The sequence below is a fragment of the Ambystoma mexicanum genome, chromosome 1q (genome assembly GCF_040938575.1).
Source record: "Ambystoma mexicanum isolate Mex_15411 chromosome 1q, UKY_AmexF1_1, whole genome shotgun sequence".
Lineage (NCBI taxonomy): Eukaryota > Metazoa > Chordata > Amphibia > Caudata > Ambystomatidae > Ambystoma > Ambystoma mexicanum.
The window spans coordinates 1,510,100,056-1,510,123,285 of NC_090922.1; positions in this window are offsets into that span (position 1 = coordinate 1,510,100,056).

Here is a 23,230-nt window from a genome sequence, read left to right on the forward strand (position 1 = left end):
CACTAATAAGGAGAATATTGTACTGCATAGGCTGAGATTCTATACTCGCAAACAGGAAGGGAGCGAAACCGTGGATGACTACATCACCAGGATGAGGGAACTCGCTTCTCTGTGCGCCTTCGGAGAAAATGCAGAACAGGTCATCTGCGACATGCTCGTCGTCCACACCAACTCTAGGAAAGTGCAGGACAAATTCATCCAGGAGAAGGAGGTCACCCTCGATAAAGCCATCCAGATCGCCAGGGCGGAGGAAGAAACCTCCAGCAGACGCAAGGAGGCGGGAAGTCACCTGCCTGTGCCCGAAATGGCGGCGCTACAATGGAGAGGTCGCAGAGACAAACAATCCCGCGACGGCCCCAAGGACAAAAGTCCCAGGAAAAAGGAGGCACCGAAATGCTACAGATGCGCCAGTCTCAAGCACATGGCGAACGACCGCGACTGTCCCGCCAGGAATAAAGAATGCTCCAAGTGCGGACGCATTGGCCACATGGCTCCAGCATGCACGTGGCGGGAGAAAACCGTGTCCCGTGTCGACAGTGACTGCACCTCCACCGATGAGGATGAACTGCTGGACAGACCCATGGTTGTCATGGTCAATGCCCCCCATGCCAGGAGAGAAAAGCCCCACTGCACCATTAAAGTGGACGGTATGGAAACGCGTGTCATGGCTGATTCGGGATCCGACCTTACCATTCTGCCCATCGACACGTACAAGGAGATGATGGGACAAGAAAGAGTGGAGATTAGATCCACCAGGCAAAAACCCACCGTGTTTGGAGGGGCAACGGTCGACCTGCTGGGCTACATCAAAGCCCGCATCGATTTCAAGGGGAGGTCTACCACCACCAAGGTGTATTTTTCCCCCAAAGGTCCAGCCGTGCTGGGGTGGGATGACCAACACAAACTCAGCATGAAACTAGATCCCAGCACTCCGGAACAGGTGCTCATGATCTCGTCAGGAGCAGCGCAAAACTATAAGGAGATCTTTCCAAACCTGTTCTCCGAGAGACCGGGAAAAGTGAGAAACTTCGTACACAAAATTCGACTGAAACCCAACGCCACCCCAGTCAAGCACAAAGTAAGGGCGGTACCTGCCACCGCAAGACCAGGTTTGGACGCTCACCTGAGGAAGATGGTCGAGGAAGGAACCATTGAAACCATGGAATCCTCGCAATGGCTGAGTCCGGTGGTGCTAGTTAAGAAGAAGTCCAGCAACGACCTCAGGATCTGCATCGACCTGAGAAGCCTGAACTTGGAGGTGATCACGGATAGCTTCCCGCTCCCCAGCATCAATGAGATCGTCCTCATGATGAAAGAGGCGGCCATTTTCTCGAAGCTGGACATGCGTGATGCCTATCACCAGATTCCCCTACACAAGTCCTCCCGCCCCCTGACTGCGTTCATCACTCCTTTCGGCACCTTCCAATACACCCGCATGCCTTTCGGGTTATCGTCCGCAGCATCCGCATTCCAGAGGCTGATGAACTCCCTATTGAAAGGCCTCACCAATGTCTCATTCTTCCAAGACGACATTCTGGTATACGCCAAGGACAGCGAGACCCATGACAAGGCGCTCAAGTCAGTCCTAAGCAGACTTCAGGAGGAAGGCATTCATCTACGCCATGAAAAGTGTGTCTTCGGGGTGAACAAAGTAGAGTATCTTGGGTACTGCATCTCGAGTGATGGGGTGAGCCCCAAAAGGAACCTCATGGAGGCCATTACTGAGGCGCCGGCGCCGATGTCTAAAGAGGAACTGCGCTCATTCTTAGGCCTAGCTGAGTACTATGCCAAATTCGTCCCCAGGTTCTCTGAGACCACGTCTCCCATGAGGGAGCTTCTGAAGAAGGGGGCAGTGTACTCGTGGGGCCCAGAACAAGATGAGGCTTTCGGCGAAATCAAGAATAGGATTCTACACGCGCCGTGCCTCAAACCATACAACCCTGAATGGGACACCTACATCACCACTGACGCCAGCGCATACGGCCTAGGGGCCACCTTGACCCAGAAAAAGGGCGATACAGAGAACATTGTGGCGTTTGCATCCAAGGCATTATCCTCATCCGAGAAGAATTACTCTACGGTAGAGAAAGAGATGTTGGCATGCGCTTGGGCCGTCGACTACTTCAGATCATACGTATGGGGGACAAGATTCAAGTTGATCACCGATCACAAGCCGCTAATCCACATGCTGAGCCCGGGCGGCACCAAGACGGCCACCCCCAGACTGGCCAGGATCGCCGCGAAGCTCCAAGAGTATACTTACGAGATACAACACATTGCGGGCTGGAAAAACGCACAAGCGGACTGCATGTCCAGGCTCCTCAACCAAAGCGCCCCCGGCACCACATTCCTGGAAGACGAATGTGTCGTTGCGTCCATCGGCGACCTGAGGAACGTCGAGTACATGGAAATGAGCGAGCGCCACTGGCAAGAAGAGTTCGAGCAGGACGTCGCTCTAAGGCACGTAAGCACCTGGGTGCGAAATGGATGGCCCAACGAGAGAGCGATCCCTGAAGGCCTTCGCCCCTACTGGAAGGTGAATGAGGAAATTACCGCCATGAACGGACTCATTCTCAGAGGTGATCAAATCATCCCACCCAGCGGAATCCGCAAAGTCATACTGTGCAGAGCACACTCGGGCCACTTAGGGTGCAACATGACCAGAAGAAGGATACGCGACGCATACTGGTGGCCAGGTATGGACCAGGACGTTCGGCAGATGGTCGATAGGTGCCACGAATGCTCCAACAGCGACAAGCGCCTAGCCGTGAGGCAAGCCCCCATGCTGCCCACCGAAGTCCCCAAAGGGGTGTGGCGAAAACTGGGGCTGGATTTCATAGGACCGCTGGACAACATGCCCCCTGAGCACAGATACGGGATAGTCTTGGTCGACTACTTTTCCAAATGGGTGGAAGCAGACTTCACCCCGGACATCACTACGGGAACAGTCATTGAAACTCTCACCGCCATATTTCAGCGGGAGGGCCTGCCCGAAGAACTCGTCACGGACAACGGAGTCCAACTAGTATCCAGGGAAATGGAAAAATTTCTCAGGCTTAACAACATCAAACAGCGGAAAGCAAGTCTATACCACCCATAGGCAAATGGCCTAGTCGAGCGGGCCAACCGCTTCATCAAAGGGGCGCTGCAACTGGCCCACGCCTCGGGCCTAGACCCATACAAGACGGCCAAAGAAGCCGTAGCGGCTCACCGTCTCACCCCCAACGCCGTCACAAGTGTTTCTCCGTTCCATCTGCTGAGGGGGAGAAGGGCGGCATCCTCACTGGTACCACCATGGCTTCAGCAAGTGAGGGCCGACGAAGACGTCGACATGGCTGACGTAACGTGCCGTATGCAGCGCAACAAAGAAGCAATGAAAGCACAGGGGGACTTGCGCCGAGCCGCTCGACACACACAAGTCAACAAAGGGGATCTGGTGAAGATACGACTTCCCCACAAGGACACCATCACAGGTTCCAGATACAGCAGTCCCATAGAAGTCATGGAGAGAGGGACAAACCACATCCGCACCAGCGATGGCAGGAGATGGAATCTAGAGAGGGTAGCCATGTACCGCAGGAAAGATGATACTGTACACTCCCCTGGAGACACTGGAGGAGATCAGGTCTGCCAAGAGCCATACGAGAACCATCATCTCCCGAGTGGAGACATCATAGAGCCGCAACATCGCAACGACTTCGCAAGCTCCCTTTTCCCAACCACACCCAGGGGATCACAGCAAGGAGCTGGACAAAGAGATCCCGATTCACCAGCGCCCTCCCAAGGACACTTCATCGATCCCGCTACATACCCGGATCCTGGCAGGCCCCAGAGAGAGAGAAGGAAGCCCGGGAAATATGCGGACTTCATCATGGAGTGACCTCCCAGTCCTTTTTCCCAGCAGAGGAGGTGTGTGGGGACATCACGTGATCGCGGGAGCGTGTTCTCGCGAGATCTCGATACACGGGATCTCGCGAGAACACGCTCCGCGGGAAAACGTTCCCGCTTCAGAGTTGGCGCCCTGCCAGCTAGAGCGGTCGCACAGGAGCGCTGCTCCTGATTACAGAAAAAGGAGACTCAACTCCAGAACCATCACTACAGCTCATAGGGCATAACACCACAGCCACTGGAGGCTTCATGGGGGCCCTATGAGCTTACGGCGTGCCACCGGTGAGCACAACCCTTCCACAGTGAAGTAACTGGGGAAGCACAGGACTTGGTCAGCGAACAGTGAGTAAGCGCCCTATGCCACCAGTCCGCCCTAAGACATTCTCCCATGTTCTCGGTCAATAAAGACTGTTAGAAACCCTACTGCGTCCTGTCTTACATTCAGGCCACAACAATAAGCTGGCTTGCCAGTATTTTCGCTTGGAATGGAATGTTGGCTATAGTTTTGGAGTTGGCCACGACCGCAGGCTCATCTGTGTTTTTTTTCAGAAGTGGTGAGATGGTGTTTGTTTCTGAGGGAAGTATAACCGCTGATTGGAATGCGGCTTGGGTTCGGCTAGGTGCTAAGGGTTGGAGTTGCCCTTTAATGCTTGATGCTGGCCATGGTGGGGGTTGTGTTGCTGCTGCTTTCCTTTCATGCAGTGTTTTGGTGGTGTCTGATTCAGTGAGTTTCATGAATTAGCGTGGGGTTCTGGGGGTAATCAAGGACAAGGGTCTTGGTGTCTTTGCTACCTTGTAACATCGCTTACATGTTACCAATTTTCTTAATGAAGATATTTGCTGTGTTATTACGAAATATTTGGCCTGGCAAGGTGTTTGTTTGATCTCTTTTGGGTCTGACAGTCCTTTTGATGTAGAAAAGAGTTTTCTAGACGTATTCTGGGACTCTAGCCTCATCTTTGCGTTAAAGTGTTGCTCGGTTCTCTTGAATGCTGGTCAGTATCCTCCAGGGTTTAAAGACATGACATGTTCCCATCTTTGGCTGTCTCTCCTCTTCCTTTCAAGTTTCCTTTATTCCCTATGTGGCGTTGCCAGGTCTAGACTGTACCATTATAACAATTAAGGGGGTTTACAGGGCTGGCAACCGCCTGCACATCGCGCAGAGGCTTGGGTATATCTATGACCACAGACACGTGGGTAATGGCTATTTGCACACTGGGGCTCCCTCCAGAGAGCAAATTGTGTCAACGTGACAGGAGAATGGCTCCATGCATATTGCACAAGCCCAATCTCCTTTAAAAAAAAAGTGAAAACAAAGAGGACAGTGCATGGAAAATAGAAAAGAGACTACGTTCCTTTTCTTTTCTTATGGGGGCACGGCGAGGATGGGGAAGGGGCACGGCAGTCGTATCCTGGGCCAGCAGGTAAGTCAGGTGGGCGGGGTAATGGGGTAATGGGGATGATGTGGTGCCACGGCCTGCGTCAATAAACTGGAGGAGGTGCTGGGAGAAAAGGGCCCACAAATGTAGGCATCGCTCAGGGAAGGGGAGCAGGAGACCGGTGCAATGCAGACACATAGCAGCCGTTTCAACCCAGGTTTCCAGCCATATGATTGGCTGAGCACTCTTCCCCAGCTGCACATTTTTGTTGAATTTATTCTCTGGTTCCAGCTTTTTTCAGGATCCTGGAGCTAATGTAAAGAGTGTGTCTGCCAGTTCTCCAGGGATTGCTTTTAGGGTGGCTCGGAAGAGCATGATCTGAGGGGGTGCACCTGGGGATCTGCACATTTCTCTCATGGGACTCCAGAAGGCTTTTGGGGTTTTTCCCAACCTTCTTGTGTTTGTCTTATTAATTAGTCTTACTTCACCATTTATCAATTGTTCAGTGGCGTCCACCTTGAGGATGTCAAGATTGCAAGTAGACAGTGTATTGGGTGTGTGGCCAGGTCTGTGGGTTGGGATCACGACATTAAGAATAACCCTATCAGGACAGAGCACACATGGCAACACCAAGCAAAGGCATTAGCTCGCTAGTGTCCCTCTTGCTACACAATGTAGTTTCACGAGCGGCAAGATGTTCTTGAGAGTTTGTGGGCAGCTCTCTCTATCTTCTGTCAAAAATGCCTGGGAGCACGTGAGTAGTTAGGCCTTGCTGCAATCCAAGGTTGCCTTCTTGTAGCCATTTATGAAGAGGGAGTGAGGTGCAAAGGATTGGGTCTGTTGCGTGGAATGTCTTCTTACCACGAATGTGTGGTAAGGTTGTTGTGTAACTGGAAGGTTCCTTGATCCTGTTAGGTTGTTCCAGAGGGTTTCTCTTTCTCCAGGTGTTAGATTCAGTGATTCTGTGGTTAGATGTCTCACTGGCAGTGGTCGAAGTGAACAGGAGCGGTCGGGAGCGGTCGGGAGCGGTGCTCCTCTACTTTTTTAAATTACCTTTTACAGCTCCTATACTTTTATTTTAAAAAGAAACGGTTCCGGAATGGTTTCGTTTTAAAATAAGTGTTTAGGAAGAAGTTAAAGCTTGCACTTTCAGTGCACTGCACTGAACGTTCCCTTAAATAGCAGGTGCAAGTGTTTGGGGTGTGTATTGTGTGTGGGAGGGGACGTGGTGATGGGGTTTGCGGGGAGTGGGTGCAGGCAAGCAGGGAACATAGTTCCACTACTTCTTTTCGTAAACTTTGACCCCTGCTCACTGGCCATTACTTGAAGAAACCAAAGTAAGCAGAGAGGACAGAAGTGTAAGAGCAGAAAGTAAGTAGAGGGAAGGAAGTGTAGGAGCAGAGCATAAGGAGAGAGGAAGGAAGTGTAGGAGCAGAGCATAAGGAGAGAGGAGGGAAATGTAAGAGCAGAAAGTAAGGAGAGAGATGGAAGTGTAAGAGCAGAGCGTAAGCAGAGAGGACGGAAGTGTAGGGGCATAGTGTAAGGAGAGAGGAAGGAAGTGTAGGAGCTGAGTATTAGGAGAGAAGAAGGACGTGTAGTATTAGAGTGTAAAGAGAGAGGAAGGAATTGTACGAACAGAGAGTAAGTAGAGATGACGGAAGTGTAGGAGCAGAGCATAAGTAGAGAGGAAGGCAGTGTAGGAGCAGAGCGTAAGAAGAGAGAAGTACGTATAAAGCAGAGCATAAGGAGAAGTGGACGGAAGTGTAGGAGCAGAGCATAAGGAGAGAGGACAGAAGTGTAGGAGTAAATAATAGGGAGAAAGGAAGTGTACACGTGGAGCATAAAGAGAGTGGAAGGAAGTGTAGTAGCTGAGTGTAAGGAGAGAGGTAGGAAGTGTAGGTACAGAGAGTAAGTACAGAGGATGGAAATGTAGCAGCAGAGCATAAGGAAAGAGGAAGGGAGTGTAGGAGCTGAGTATAAGGAGAGAAGAAGGAAGTGTAGTATCAGAGTGTAAAGAGAGAGGAAGGAATTGTACAAGCAGAGAGAAGCTAGAGAGGACGGATCTGTAGGAGCAGAGCATAAGTAGAGAGGAAGGCAGTGTAGGAGCAGAGCGTAAGAAGAGAAAAGTATGTGTACAAGCAGAGCTAAGGAGAAATGGACTGAAGTGTAGGAGCAAAAAATAAGGAGAGAGGAAGTGTACGAGCGGAGCGTAAAGAGAGTGGAAGGAAGTGTAGGTACAGAGAGCAAGTACAGAGGATGGAAGTGTAGCAGCATAACGTAAGGAGAGAGGAAGGGAGTGTAGGAGCAGAGCATAAGGAGAGGACGGAAATGTAGCAGAGCTTAAGGAGAGAGAAAGGAAGTGTAGGAGCAAAGCGTAAAGAGAGAGAAGGAAGTGTAGGAGCAGAGAGTAAGGAGAGAGGAAGGACGTGTAGGAGCAGAGCATAAATAGAGAGGAATGAAGTGTAGGAGCAGAGCGTAAGGCCAGAGGAATGAAGAGTCGTAGCAGAGTGAACGGAGAGAGGAAGGAAGTTTAGGAGCAGAGCGTAAGGAGAGAGAGATAAGTGTAGGAGCAGAGGGTAAGGAGAGATGACGGAAGTGCAGGAGCAAAGCATAAGGGGAGAGTAAGGAAGTGTAAGAGCAGAGCATAAGGAGAGAGGAAGGAAGTGTAGGAGCAGACAGTAAGGAAATGTAGGAGCAGAGCATAAGGAGAGAGAAGGAGTGTAGAAGAAGAGTGTAGGAAGAGAGAAGGACATGTACAAGCAGAGCACAAGGAGGTGGATGCAAGTGTAGGAGCAGAGTGGTATTATTGTGGAAGGAAGTGTAGGAGCAGAGCGTAAGGCGAGAGGACGTGTACAAGCAGAGCCTAAAGAGAATGGAAGGACGTGTAGTAGCAGCACATAAGGAGAGAGTAAGGAAGTGTAGGAATAGAGTGTAAGGAGAGGGAAATGAAGTGTTGGAGCAGCATGTAATGAGAGAAGAAGGAAGTGTAGGAGCAGAGTGTAAGGAGAGAGGAAGGAAGTTTAGGAGTAGAGCGTAAGGAGAGAGGAAGGAAGTGTAAGAGCAGTGGGTAAAGAGAGAGGAATCACTGTAGGAGCAGATAATAATGAGAGAGGGTGGAAGTGTAAGAGAAGAGCATAAGTAGAGAGGAAGGGAGTGTAGGAGCAGAGTGTAAGCAGGGCGGATGGAAGTGTAGGAGCAGAGTGGAAGTAGAGAGGAAGCTAGTGTAAAAGCAGAAAGTAAGGAGAGAGGCAGGAAATGTAGGAGCAGAGTGTAAGGAGAGAGGAAGAAAGTGTAAGTGCAGATAATAAGAGGGGAATGAAGTGTTGTAGCAGAATGTTAGGAGAGAGGAAGGAAGTGCAGGAGCAGAGCATATGGAGAGAGGAAGGAAGTGTAGGAGCAGAGCGTAAGGAGAGAGGAAGGAAGTGTAAGAGCAGAGTGTAAGGACAGAGTAATAAGTGTAGTAGCCGATAATAAGGAGAGAGGGAGGAAGTGTAAGAGCAGAATGTAAGGAGAGAGGAAGGACATGTACAAGCAGAGTCTAAGGAGAAGTGGATGAAAGTGTAGGAGCACAGCGTAAGGAGAGAGGAAGGAAGTGTAAGAGGAAAAAGTAAGGAGAGAGGAAGTACATGTACAAGCAGAATGGAAGGAGAGTGGAAGGAAACGTAGCAGCAGAGCATAAGGAGAGAGGACTAAAGTGTAGGAGCAAAGAAGAAGGCAAGCGGAAGGAAGTGTAGAAGGAGAAAATAAGGAGAGTGGACGTGTACAAGCAGAGCTTAAAGAGAGTGGAATGGTGTGTAGTAGCAGAGCATAGGGAGAGAGCAAGTAAGTGTAGGAATGGAGCGTAAGGTGAGGGGAATAAAGTATTGGAGCAGAACGTAAGGAGAGAGGAAGGAAGTGTAGGAGCAGAGGGTAAGGAGAGAGAAGGTAAGTGTAAGAGCTGTGTGTAAAGTGAGAGGAATAAGTGTAGGAGCAGTGTGCAAGGAGAGAGTAAGGAAGTGTAGGAGTAGAGCATAAGGAGAGAGTGAGTAAGTGTAGGAGCAGAGAGTAAGGAAGTGGAAGAGCGTAGTGCAAGGAGAGAGAAAGATAGTGTATGAGTAGACCGTAAGGAGAGATGAAGGAAGTGTAGGAGCAGAGTGCAGGGAGAAAGGAAGATAGTTTAGGAGTAGAGCGTATGGAGAGGAAGGAATTGTAAGAGAAGTGTGTAGGGAGAGAGGAATAAGTGTAGGAACAGAACATAAGGATAAAGGATAGAAGTGTAGCAGAAGAGTGTAAGTAGAGACTAAGGTAGTGTAAGAGCAGAAAGTAAGTAGAGAGGAAGGAAGTATAAGAGCGGATACGAAGGAGAGGGGAATATATTGGCAGAGCAGAGCGTAAGGAGAGAGGAAGGACGTGTAGGAGGAGAGTGTAAGGAGAGAGGAGGGAAGTTCAGGAGCAGAGCTTAAGGAGAGAGGAAGGAACTGTAGGAGCAGAGGAAGGAAGTGTAAAAGCAGTGTGTAAGGTGAGAGGAAGGAAGTGTAGGAGCAGAGTGTAAGGAGAGAGGAAGGAATTGTAAGAGTAGATACTAAGGAGAGGGGAATGAAGTGTCGGAGCAGAAAGTAAGGAGAGAGGAAGGAAGTGTAGGAGCAGAGTGTAAGTAGAGAGGTAGCTAGTGTAAAAGCAGAAAGTAAGGAGAGAGGCAGGAAGTGTAGGATCAGAGTGTAAGGAGAGAGGAAGAATTTCAGGAACAGAGCATAAGGATACAGGAAGGAAGTGTAGGAGCAGATAAGAAGAGGGGAATGAAGTGTCGGAGCAGAATGTTAGGAGAGAGGAAGGAAGTGCAGGAGCAAAGCGTAAGGAGAGAGAAGGAAGTGTAGTAGCAGAGAGTAAGGAGAGAGGCAGGAAGTGTAGGAGCAGAGTGTAAGGAGAGAGGAAGAAAGTGTAAGAGCAGATAAGAAGAGGGGAATGAAGTGTCGGAGCAGAATGTTAGGAGAGAGGAAGGAAGTGCAGGAGCAGAGCCTAAGGAGAGAGGAAGGAACTGTAGGAGCAGAGTACAAGAAGAGAGGAAGGAAGTGTAGGAGCAGAGTGTAAGGAGAGAGGAAGGAACAGTAGGAGCAGAGCGCAAGAAGAGAGGATGGAAGTGTAGGAGCAGAGCCTAAGGAGAGAGGAAGGAACTGTAGGAGCAGAGCGTAAGGAGAGAGGAAGGAAGTGTAGGAGCAGAGCGCAAGAAGAGAGGAAGGAAGTGCGGGAGCGGAGCGTAAGGAGAGAGGAAGGAACTGTAGGAGCAGAGCGCAAGAAGAGAGGAAGGAAGTGTAAGAGCAGCATGTAAGGCGAGAGTAATACGTGTAGTAGTAGATAATAAGGAGAGAGGGAGGAAGTGTAGGAGCAGAGTGCAAGAAGAGAGGAAGGAAGTGTAGGAGCAGAGCCTAAGGAGAGAGGAAGGAACTGTAGGAGCAGAGCGTAAGGAGAGAGGAATGAACTGTAGGAGCAGAGTGTAAGGAGAGAGAAAGGAAGTGTAGAATCAGAGTGTAAGGAGAAAGGAAGGAAGTGTAGAACCAGAGTGTAAGGAGAGATGAAGGAAGTGTAAGAGCAGAGCGTAAGGAGAGAGGAAGGAACTGTAGGAGCAGAGCGTAAGGAGAGAGGAAGGAACTGTAGGAGCATAGCACAAGAAGAGAGGAAGGAAGTGTAAGAGCAGCATGTAAGGCGAGAGTAATACGTGTAGTAGTAGATAATAAGGAGAGAGGAAGGAAGTGTAGGAGCAGAGTGCAAGAAGAGAGCAAGGAAGTGTAGGAGCAGAGCCTAAGGGGAGAGGAAGGAACTGTAGGAGCAGATCACAAGAAGAGATGAAGGAAGTGTAAGAGTAGCATGTAAGGCGAGAGTAATACGTGTAGTAGTAGATAATAAGGAGAGAGGAAGGAAGTGTAGGAGCAGAGCATAAGGAGAGAGGAAGGAAGTGTAGAATCAGAGTATAAGGAGAGAGGAATGAAGTGTAGGAGCAGAGTGTAAGGAGAGAGGAAGGAAGTGTAGAATCAGAGTGTAAGGAGAGAGGAAGGAAGTGTAGGAGCAGAATGTAAGGAGAGAGGAAGGAAGTGTAGAATCAGAGCGTAAGGAGAGAGGGAGGAAGTGTAGAAGCAGAGCCGGTCAAGTGGCACAGCGAGTAGAGCGCTCGCTTTGACATCCGTGCAGAGCCTGCTAACGCAGGTTCGAATCCCGGCGGGGACAAACTCAGCCTTTCATCCTTCCGAGGTCGATAAATGAGCACCACACACCGTGGGTAATAATAAGCAGCGCTCAGATACCTGAGGGTTCGCAGCGCTATATAAATGCCAAATTATTATTATTATTATTAGAGCGTAAGGAGAGAGGGAGGAAGTGTAGGAGCAGAGTGTAAGGAGAGAGGAAGGAAGTGTAGAATCAGAGTGTAAGGAGAGAGGAAGGAAGTGCAGGAGCAGAGTGTAAGGAGAGAGGAAGGAAGTGTAGAATCAGAGTGTAAGGGGAGAGGGAGGAAGTGTAGAAGCAGAGCGTAAGGAGAGAGGGAGGAAGTGTAGAAGCAGAGTGTAAGGAGATAGGCAGGAAGTGTAGGATCAGAGTGTAAGGAGAGAGGAAGAATTTCAGGAGCAGAGCATAAGGATACAGGAAGGAAGTGTAGGAGCAGATAAGAAGAGGGGAATGAAGTGTCGGAGCAGAATGTTAGGAGAGAGGAAGGAAGTGCAGGAGCAAAGCGTAAGGAGAGAGAAGGAAGTGTAGTAGCAGAGAGGCAGGAAGTGTAGGAGCAGAGTGTAAGGAGAGAGGAAGAAAGTGTAAGAGCAGATAAGAAGAGGGGAAAGAAGTGTCGGAGCAGAATGTTAGGAGAGAGGAAGGAAGTGCAGGAGCAGATCCTAAGGAGAGAGGAAGGAACTGTAGGAGCAGAGTACAAGAAGAGAGGAAGGAAGTGTAGGAGCAGAGTGTAAGGAGAGAGGAAGGAAGTGTAGTGTCAGGAATGTCTGTAATCTCTTCTTCCTCCTGAGATGCTCCAGACTCCCTTTCCTCCCCTTCCTCCTCACCTTGAAGTCTCCGGCGTTGAGTCAGCTTTGGATTGTCCTTTGTTCGAGCCTTCACGCCTTTTTTTTGAAGATAGGGACGACCAAGGTAGGACGCCACAGTGACACCCTTTGGGTGATCTGTGGCAACCCTCCTCGGTCGCTGGTCAATGGGGAAAAAGCCAGTGGCACAAAAAACCCCGGAAGATTTGGATCTTCAAACGCAGAGAGGTAGTAGGAAACACACTCCGGAGGCAGCAACAGAGGGAGAGTAATCTGATGAACACGGTCCAGAAATGGAAGAGATTCCAATGAGAATCGGGTATGAGACCAGATAAATGGAAAAGTTCCAGTACAGATAGACAGTAGAGGGCTTGGCGAGGCAATCCACAAGACAGGCTGAGGTCAGTACACCGGGATATCAACAGGAAGTAGTTCCGATACTGGATAAGCAGAAGAGGGCTGGGCGAGGCAATCCACAAGACAGGCAATGGTTGGTACACGGAGATGTAAGCAGATAGGAACAGAGGAGGGCAAACGAAGAGGACCAAGAGAGGTAAGTACAATACAGGAAGGAAGCAAGAATAAACAGAATAAGTATAGAGAGAAAGGCACAAGACGGGAGGGAGGAAGGATAAGAGATGGGAACGGAACAGACAAGGGAGGAGGAGTCAAGAAAGCGAAGTGAAATACTGGATAAAGGTACGGAGCGCAAGGAACGGAAAAAAAAAGGGAAAGAAGGAACAACAGTGGGAAAAAGGGAAACTCCACGAAAAAAACAACAGCAGCGCTGGAAACAGGACGAAAACACTGTACGTTGCAACGCACCTGAAGTGAAAGGATTAAATACCGGTGTCAGGCACATCGCTACGATAACTAGACCTGCACAGCGCGCTTCCCAAATAAAACGTGATGGAACCCGCTATGGCGGGCGCAGCTTCCACTTCTTCCAAAGCCGCCAGGTTCCCTGAGGCGTGACATGTAGGAGCAGAGCCTAAGGAGAGAGGAAGGAACTGTAGAAGCAGAGCGTAAGGAGAGAGGAAGGAAGTGTAGGAGCAGAGCGTAAGGAGAGAGGAAGGAAGTGTAGGAGCAGAGCACAAGAAGAGAGGAAGGAAGTGCGGGAGCGGAGCGTAAGGAGAGAGGAAGCAACTGTAGGAGCAGAGCGCAAGAAGAGAGGAAGGAAGTGTAGGAGCAGAGTGTAAGGAGAGAGGAAGGAAGTGTAGAATCAGAGTGTAAGGAGAGAGGATGGAACTGTAGGAGCAGAGCGTAAGGAGAGAGGAAGGAACTGTAGGAGCAGAGCGTATGGAGAGAGGAAGGAACTGTAGGAGCAGAGCACAAGAAGAGACGCAGGAAGTGTAAGAGCAGCATGTAAGGCGAGAGCAATACGTGTAGTAGTAGATAATAAGGAGAGAGGAAGGAAGTGTAGGAGCAGAGTGCAAGAAGAGAGCAAGGAAGTGTAGGAGCAGAGCCTAAGGAGAGAGGAAGGAACTGTAGGAGCAGAGCGTAAGGAGAGAGGAAGGAAGTGTAGGAGCAGAGCGTAAGGAGAGAGGAAGGAAGTGTAGGAGCAGAGCACAAGAAGAGAGGAAGGAAGTGCGGGAGCGGAGCGTAAGGAGAGAGGAAGCAACTGTAGGAGCAGAGCGCAAGAAGAGAGGAAGGAAGTGTAGGAGCAGAGTGTAAGGAGAGAGGAAGGAAGTGTAGAATCAGAGTGTAAGGAGAGAGGATGGAACTGTAGGAGCAGAGCGTAAGGAGAGAGGAAGGAACTGTAGGAGCAGAGCGTAAGGAGAGAGGAAGGAACTGTAGGAGCAGAGCACAAGAAGAGACGCAGGAAGTGTAAGAGCAGCATGTAAGGCGAGAGCAATACGTGTAGTAGTAGATAATAAGGAGAGAGGAAGGAAGTGCAGGAGCAGAGTGCAAGAAGAGAGCAAGGAAGTGTAGGAGCAGAGCCTAAGGAGAGAGGAAGGAACTGTAGGAGCAGAGTGTAAGGAGAGAGGGAGGAAGTGTAGTAGCAGAGTGTAAGGAGAGAGGAAGGAAGTGTAGAATCAGAGCGTAAGGAGAGAGGGAGGAAGTGTAGAAGCAGAGCGTAAGGAGAGAGGGAGGAAGTGCAGTAGCAGAGCGTAAGGGAAGAGGAAGGAAGTGTAGAATCAGAGTGTAAGGAGAGAGGAAGGAAGTGTAGGAGCAGAGTGTAAGGAGAGAGGAAGGAAGTGTAGAATCAGAGTGTAAGGAGAGAGGAAGGAAGTGCAGGAGCAGAGTGTAAGGAGAGAGGAAGGAAGTGTAGGAGCAGAGTGTAAGGAGAGAGGAAGGAAGTGTAGAATCAGAGCGTAAGGAGAGAGGGAGGAAGTGTAGGAGCAGAGCGTAAGGAGAGAGGAAGGAAGTGTAGGAGCAGAGCACAAGAAGAGAGGAAGGAAGTGCGGGAGCGGAGCGTAAGGAGAGAGGAAGCAACTGTAGGAGCAGAGCGCAAGAAGAGAGGAAGGAAGTGTAGGAGCAGAGTGTAAGGAGAGAGGAAGGAAGTGTAGAATCAGAGTGTAAGGAGAGAGGATGGAACTGTAGGAGCAGAGCGTAAGGAGAGAGGAAGGAACTGTAGGAGCAGAGCGTAAGGAGAGAGGAAGGAACTGTAGGAGCAGAGCACAAGAAGAGACGCAGGAAGTGTAAGAGCAGCATGTAAGGCGAGAGCAATACGTGTAGTAGTAGATAATAAGGAGAGAGGAAGGAAGTGTAGGAGCAGAGTGCAAGAAGAGAGCAAAGAAGTGTAGGAGCAGAGCCTAAGGAGAGAGGAAGGAACTGTAGGAGCAGAGTGTAAGGAGAGAGGGAGGAAGTGTAGTAGCAGAGTGTAAGGAGAGAGGAAGGAAGTGTAGAATCAGAGCGTAAGGAGAGAGGGAGGAAGTGTAGAAGCAGAGCGTAAGGAGAGAGGGAGGAAGTGCAGTAGCAGAGCGTAAGGGAAGAGGAAGGAAGTGTAGAATCAGAGTGTAAGGAGAGAGGAAGGAAGTGTAGGAGCAGAGTGTAAGGAGAGAGGAAGGAAGTGTAGAATCAGAGTGTAAGGAGAGAGGAAGGAAGTGCAGGAGCAGAGTGTAAGGAGAGAGGAAGGAAGTGTAGGAGCAGAGTGTAAGGAGAGAGGAAGGAAGTGTAGAATCAGAGCGTAAGGAGAGAGGGAGGAAGTATAGAAGCAGAGCGTAAGGAGAGAGGGAGGAAGTGTAGAACCAGAGTGTAAGGAGAGAGGGAGGAAGTGTAGGAGCATAGCGTAAGGGGAGAGGAAGGAAGTGCGGGAGCGGAGCTTAAGGAGAGAGAAAGGAAGTGTAGAAGCAGAGCGTAAGGAGAGACAAAGACCCTTCCAAATTTTAGGGACGAGAAGGGAAATGAGTGCAAGAGGAGCTGGACTTGTGTGGACGTAGAACAATTAATAGAATCTTTGGGAGAGAGCAAAGAGTGCAACCGGAAGAATACACATAAATGAGAGCAGAAAGATAGGGAGGGGCAAGACCATGCATGCACACATTTCCAACCAATACACAAGCAGTGAAACTGGAGATGGGCGGGAAAGATAGCCAATGGAGAGCAGAGACCAGCAAGTAAGGGGATGAAGGCCCAAGCTTAACACAGACTGAGGAGTAGGGGAAGCAGAGACGCCCGAGGCAAGGGAGTCGGGATAAAACTAGGGTGGGAATAAGAGTGTTGGCAGCAGAGAAGGCGAGAACAGGGCGTGTTTTACGAATGCCATGAAGCTAAAAATGACAAGAACGAGCAAGAGAAGAAACGGGTTGAGTGAAGCAAGGTCAGGGGTCAGAGATGATGCCAAGATTCCAGACAGGTGAAGAGTGGGGACGAGGCCGCCATGGGGCGAAGGGGGCGGGAAAAAAAGAATCTCAGTGTTAGTAGAGTTAAGATGCAGAGCGGGTGAAAATGCGTGGCTTAATGCCAGAAAGACAGTTAGAGAACAGAATGGTGTTGATCAGAAAAGCTGGAGAAAGAGGAGCACCCAGGAAATAAAAGTGGCAAGGACTCCTCTTAAGAAGGATCGAGGTGACACTCTTTTTGGGAACCGTTTTGTTTGGGCTATGATGAAAATGGTAATGTTTTTCACTATATGTTTGCAGGTCCATGGACGCTGCTCCGATGAGTGAAAAGGCTATCGAGTTGGCTTCAAGAACAGGCCCATTGCTTCGGTTGATTATTTTGCTTCAAGAGGTTTCTATCTGGAGTCAGAACCCTGCAACCCCGCAGAACCCGTCGTTGTGGCACTGAAAACGATGAGCCGTGGGGATCATATGCCATTATAGAAAATGCTTGCGGCTATGGTACTGCACAGGCGACGAGTGCATAGCGCTGTAAGTGGGCTGGCCAGAGCCCCAGCAGTCTCCCACCTCAGGCAGCCCATGTAGCCAAAGCGCTGCATGGTTACATGGTCTGCCTGCATGTGCCGTACTTCAGTTAGAAAAATAAACTGGAGTACTGACACCTTCAAGCAGCCCATGTAACCATGCAGTGCTTTGGCTACACGGGCGGATATCTATATACTCAAACAGGAGGAGGGCTGGACTGCCCAGCCCTGCCCAGCCCTCCTCCTGATTCTGAGTACAGAGACATCGGCAGCAGGCAGACCGTTCTTTCAAGGAGTTCGTGGTTAAAGCATCCTTGAAACAAAGGGCTGCCTGCTGCGTGTGAGAGCTGGGGCACACTGCCCCTTCTTTTGCTTAAAAGGGGTCCTGGGCGCATCATAGGTAATAATGCCAGTGTGCCTCAGCTCTACTCTTTTACTAGCCCCCTCAACCCCCTTAGGCGAGGGGGGTGGGGCTCTCATTAGAGGGCGTGGCCCTTGTACACCCATACTTAGGCCACACACCCTAAGGCATTGTGATGTGTTATGCTGGCCTTCAGGTGTTTTTGTGGAGCGCTGCATGTCACCTTGCAGGTGGAGGGTGGGAAAGGTGGACATTGGGGCCCCCTTTACTCACGCAGTGTTCTCCAATCCGCCCTCCTATATCCCCCCCCCTCCACCATGCTTGATGTTGTAGGCGGTGCACAACCCTCAGGGTTCTGTGAAGAAGACCAGGGCTGGCACAGGGTTAAGTGCGCTTTCTCTGGACCGGCTATGGTGCAGTGCCACTAACAGGGGGCAGGGGAACGCTGCTGTGAGTTTATGGATGGCAGAACCGGAATCTGCTTTGTTATTATGACTGCAAATACAACAAATCAAAGCCATGTTTGAGCCAATAATGAAAGGGTGACAACTATTTAATCAATTAATACCCATACGCACCAATAAGCAATTCCTAGGTAGAAACGATGGCATAAACCCACACGCTACCAACTGGATCCAGTATAAACCAAGTGCAAACAGTTGACTTGAACTTCCACAAAGGCAACACGTGGAGCAGTCTTTCCAATAGAGGTTCGCTTGAGAGCACTGAGTACCACTGTCAGGTGCCAAGCGCATCACTGTCGCCCTCACTGTCTTCAAGCACTGCCATGCACCCTTGCCAAGCAGAGCAAGCAGCCAGCTCTAGAGAGGACATACCCTTTGCCCCATAAAGGCCCCTTTCTGAAGCATCCTTCCTCCTTCACTTTGCTCACCCCAATTATTGCCTGCACCCCCTCCTGCTGCATTAGAGGAGGCACATAGCTCATTAGGACCTAAATCGTTATTTTGGTGTTGAGGGGTACGTCTGGACGGGCTAAATTCTTCTGCACTGTAGTAATATGAAGGTGACATTGTTATAGCTGGTCACTCATGCACCCCACTACGAATTCGCGACCCCCTAACCTTTTCTAAGTTTCTCTTTCATTCTCCTTTTTTCATCTTTGCTTTTTTTCTTTCCTTTCTTTACTCGCCTTTCACGCTGCACCCCTCTTTGCTATTTTAATATGTGGGAATGGGTATGTGTGCCGTTTATTTTATTGTAAGGGGGATTTCTTTTGACACATTTGTATAATTGCGGTGCCGTGTTTTGATGTGTTACTGTGTCGTCATATAGGTAGCTCTTAGGGGGGGCTGTATTTCCTGCTATTTGTGCACGTCCTCTGACTGTCGGCGAAGTGCACAGCAGTGACTGGACCCTGCAGAAGCCACGGTATCCCAGCATTGCTGTAAAGACACCCTGCTGTCTCGTGCTTGTCCTCAAGTGCAGTGGAGGTGTCACTTCCTGGTGACTATTTGCACATGGTTTCCAAGGAATCCAGCTGTGCACACATGGCTGCCAGCGTATCTCCCGAATTGCTATCGAGAAAGCTCCAGGAGGGGTTTGACTTTATCTTATGAATTCCGCTATTAAAACCCAAACGCTTCGAGTGGAGACAGTGTAATGAATGTATTAACCGCCAGTTGGAGGTTTCCTAGCATGGCCGGGTACCCCATACCAGATAATCATTATGCAATGGCTAGAAATGAGGGGCATAACGTTGATCATTTCTCCGGGCATAGGGGGCACTGTATCATTCATTGACTTGGTCCCACCCACCAGGGAATCTCCCCACCCACCAGTGTAGCCAGTCATTTGGATGACTTTTCTGTGACACAACCATCCTTCATGAGTGATCCGGGCACTACAAGGGGTAAGAATATGGGGGCACAGGCAAAGCAAGCATGGTTCACTTTTAAAGCTGGAATGAGCGCGAGAGAGGGTACGCATCGCTAAAAGGCAGCGCAGTAAAACAGATGGATTAAGATATCGGTAATTAATTGGTTTTATTCTATCCAGTGAACTGTCAAAAAAGCAAGGCGCGGAAACGCGCTGTGCATAAAAATTCCAGAATTCGGCAAACTTAATGAAGCAATACTCTGATACGGCTTCATTGGCTCCCAGTGGCTGCAGGCCCGGCCTTAGGGGGGGCGAGCCGGGCGACTGTCCGGGGCGCCACGCCCCCCCAGGGCGCCATTAGCCCCCGGCACTTCCTGGCCCTGCCCCCTTTTGACCAGGGGCGCGCAGAGGAAGGAGGGGGCGCTAATTCGCCCAGGGCGCTGGCACCCCAAAGGCCGGCCCTGAGTGGCCGCAAGGATCAAGTTCAAGACCCTCTGCATCGCCCACAAGCTTTCTGGGGCCTGGGACCGTTGTACCTCCAACTCTCTCTTCCTAAGCATGACCCTTCTCGAACTCTTCACTCATCCACCTCCAACTCTCTGAGGGTCAGTCGCTTTTCCAAGCAGACAGTTGCGGGCAGATCTAACTCTTCGGCTGGAGCCTCCGTCTGGAACAGCCTCCCTGCCTCTCTCAAACTTGAGCAGAAACACCTCCGGTACCAGAAACAACTCAAGACCTTCCTCTTCACTTCCGCTTTCTCTCTTCCTCTCCCCTGCTGATGTAACTGACTGCTCCGCGCACTGGTCGCCTGGTCACCCTCTGAACTCGGGCCCAGGCTCCTGCATGTCCAGTTGCTCTCACACTGCCTCCGGGATGCCCAGCACTTAAGGGTTTGTATCTGCAACCCTACAGTCGCTTCTCTCTGCACGTATGACCCAACTGCTGGCTGCACTTGTAAGCTAACTGCACTCCTCCTTTCCCCCACCCCTGGGCATTTCTCCCCTCCCTCTTCCCTGCACTTGCGCGATCTGAATGATACAAGACCTTAATAAGATCGGTGTTGTGTCCCCCCCTCTGTTTCCTCCTCCTTGGCTCATAGCGCCTTGAAACACTTGTGCACAGGCGCGTTATAAATGCCATATCATACTGTCAGATTTCAAGACACGTGATTAACTGCAGTTGGCAGCTCAGGAAATGTGCAATCTATAGGGCCGCAGGCAAGTGTTGGCATTCGCAGCTTCACCCCTTTGAACGCTTCTCACGAGGTGAGAATGGGACTGCAAAAGGTCCCGGCATGCCATGGCATGCATTAAAACAAATCAACGGATGAACCTTGGGGGTGGTGGGGGTTTGCAGCACAGAGAAGGTACAAGCAGCTTAAAGAGCCCCGTCTCATGCAGCACAAAACAAAAACATGTTTTAAATGCTCTCTTCATACAGAGTGTGCAACCACCCGGCCTCCACACCGTAACGCTCTAGGGCCTGGGACAAGTGCCCCCCCCCCACTGTAGCGTAGAGCAGACTGCCACGCTGCCCGGGTGGCAGGGGCGGCAGTCTGGGGAAGGGCAGACTGGCGGCGCTGAAGAGATGGCCCTTCATCTCACAGGCCTGAGGGAGGGGCCGGGGGTCCGCGGGCGGGCAGCCACCTTCCAGATCCCATCTGCAACCCTCCACGTCTGGGAAGCCATCCGGGTAATCTATCCCCTTAAACTGCACTGGGCAATTAGTGGGAATTAGAGCGGGAGGGGCGCCACGGGTGGCAGAAGGAGCGGGAGCGCGCGGAAGACCTCGATGGACGTATCGGGGCGCCCCTGACATTGGCGAGACCTTATCACTTGCGCAGACACGAGGTGTCCTTACACCAGAGCCAGCCCCTCCCCCATCCCCAGAACGTGCGTGCCAGGGGGCGCTGTCAGCAGGTCATCCGTGCCTTAGCTATAGGCGGGTGCTGGCGCGTGGCGCCGTCGACATTGCCACTGCATTTTAATGCACTGTATAGTGCGGTGCACGTTCGATTCTAGTCTGTGGTGCACTGCGTTGCATTGAGCTGCATTGCACCCTGTGTCATGTTGCATTGTATTGTGTCGCATTGTGTACTGCGTTGCACTGTCCCGTGCGCTCCGGTGGAACCCATAGCCTTCAAATGCATTGGGGGGCGAAGGGGGGGCTAGCGAGCGAGGGGGCTTGGTGGTGAACGTAGAATACGAGGGACCAATGAGAAAGGAAAGAGCAAAGGGGTGGAAGGAGAGAGTGCAGACCTGAAGAGGTGGGGAGGAGAAGGGACGGAGGAGCACGTGAGAGAGTGACAGAGAGAGGCCAGAGGCCCCTCTACACCCATCCTCTCCAGTGGTGTCACTCCTGGAACCCCCAGTCGCACTCACGCCCCACCCACTCCACCTGCTGCAGCCCATGTACCACAGATGTGCCATATGCTTTTGACACTACGCGATATTGTGTGTGCACGCACCTGCTCGCCTTGAGCCCGCCCACCACAGTGTGAGTCGTTCAGAGAAGCAGAAAAGCCCCAGTGCGCACAATCCAACCAGACCACCTGACCCGCACTAGACGCCACTCTCTCCTGGTTCTACAAGCACCAACAGAAAAGCACAACCACTATCCTAGCTCCCCTCACTAACCTACCCAACCCACTCTCTTACAGAACCACGTGAGCGCCTGGAGACTATGCCAACTGTAAGGGTGTGCGGTCAAGACTACATGACATAACATGACATAGTTCATTGTTGGCATGCTGCCTGCAGGATTTCAGGTTATCATCAGCGCTGGTTATTGGGCCGCCTCTCGCTGAATCCGAGATCCGGGCCCAGATGTGTAGCCGGATCTTGGGATCCGGCCAGAGTCAGCCGTCCAGGGGAGAAGGGCCGAGCAAACTGTAACTTCCTCTGGCGACCCCTCGCAAGAGGTCAAAAGAGGAAGTTACAGACCCAGTGTATTTATTTATTTATTTATGGAATGTTTGTCAGATACATGGACCCAAATTAATTATTTATCTATGCAATGTTTGTCGGATACCTGTAACCGACAAACATTGCATAAATGAATACCCCTATTAACATCACACACGATGCAGCCACCCAAACCGCTTTCAGTGGTGAGCTGCAGGAGCTTTGCGGGTATGATTTAAGTAAAGGAAAACATTGTTTATGGTGAACAGAAATCCCGTTTGACTAGTACCCAAGGTGGAGTTTTTTAAAAATAAAATGGAATGCAAATTGTGCATTTTAAATAATATTTACTCAGCAACACTGGTCAAAACTACTATCCGCAGAGTGAAGTAACTCATCACCAGTGCCATGGAAGTGCTTTAAAGTGGAATTGATGTATAGTTTGGAAAAGAAGCTGCATTATCGAAATATCGCAATTTAAAACTATTATTTTGGACATTTCCTTTGATCGGAGGTCAACTGCCAGTTCCGCCCCCCTAAACCCCACCTCCTTGGGCAGCGCCTCACCCAACCTCTGCCAGCACCCCGGCCCTTGTGGGATCCACCACCATTTTTTTTTCAATTTCCACCACTGGCTATCATGACAGTGCTATGAAACGAGAGATGTACCCTTACTGTTTTTGTAGTAATCACAAAGTTCAGGCGGAACAGGTCAATGCAATTATTTGGCCTGGTCTCTTGAAGTGCTTAAAGAGAAAGAGATATGGGTTGGGTAATTCTAGCAATCACTAAATGAATCAGCCGCTAGGTACATATCACCACACATTCGGAAAGTTATGTCTAAACAGCTAAGGAAACAATAAAACATTTAAACAAATAGATTGTAGAAAATTAGTAGACAAATGCAAGCAATACATAAAATATCTTTTACTACTGTATAAAGTGAACAGCCAGAACATGTAAACACAAACAATACAAAATATTAAGTTGTTATGAATGGTTATTTACATTCAAAAAATAGTCAACACATTGTGAAACAAGTTGTGAACAAATGATATATACAATTAACATCTTTTGAAAAAGTAAAATCCAACAACTCGAAGGAAATGATACTTCTGATTTGGTTCGAAAATTGAAAAATAGATTTTTCTAAATGCATGTGCAATTTTACTAATAAATTCTCAGCATCATGCGTTTCCCTTATTTGGTGCTGAAAGTCATTTAATTGGAAAGTCAATGAATGATGCAGGGTCTTTTGACACGAGATATCTGATCATTAGCCAACGTGATCAAGAGCTGGTTGGTGGCAAAGATTCCTAGTATACAGGTATATCACTGTTCCCTGTAGTTATTACGTTTCGGCGGTAGTGGGTGGATGCGAAGTCCGCCTTCATCAGGGCTCATAATCAGGGGCCCTGTAAGGGATAACATTGGTATGGTGTGAGTGGGTATAGTACCGCAGGAGTCCCAATCAATGGGACTTATGTTTAGACTAAGTTTGTTCTCATAGCGACCGGTTTATGAACTTACTTGCCGGTGCGCATTATCTCAAGCGC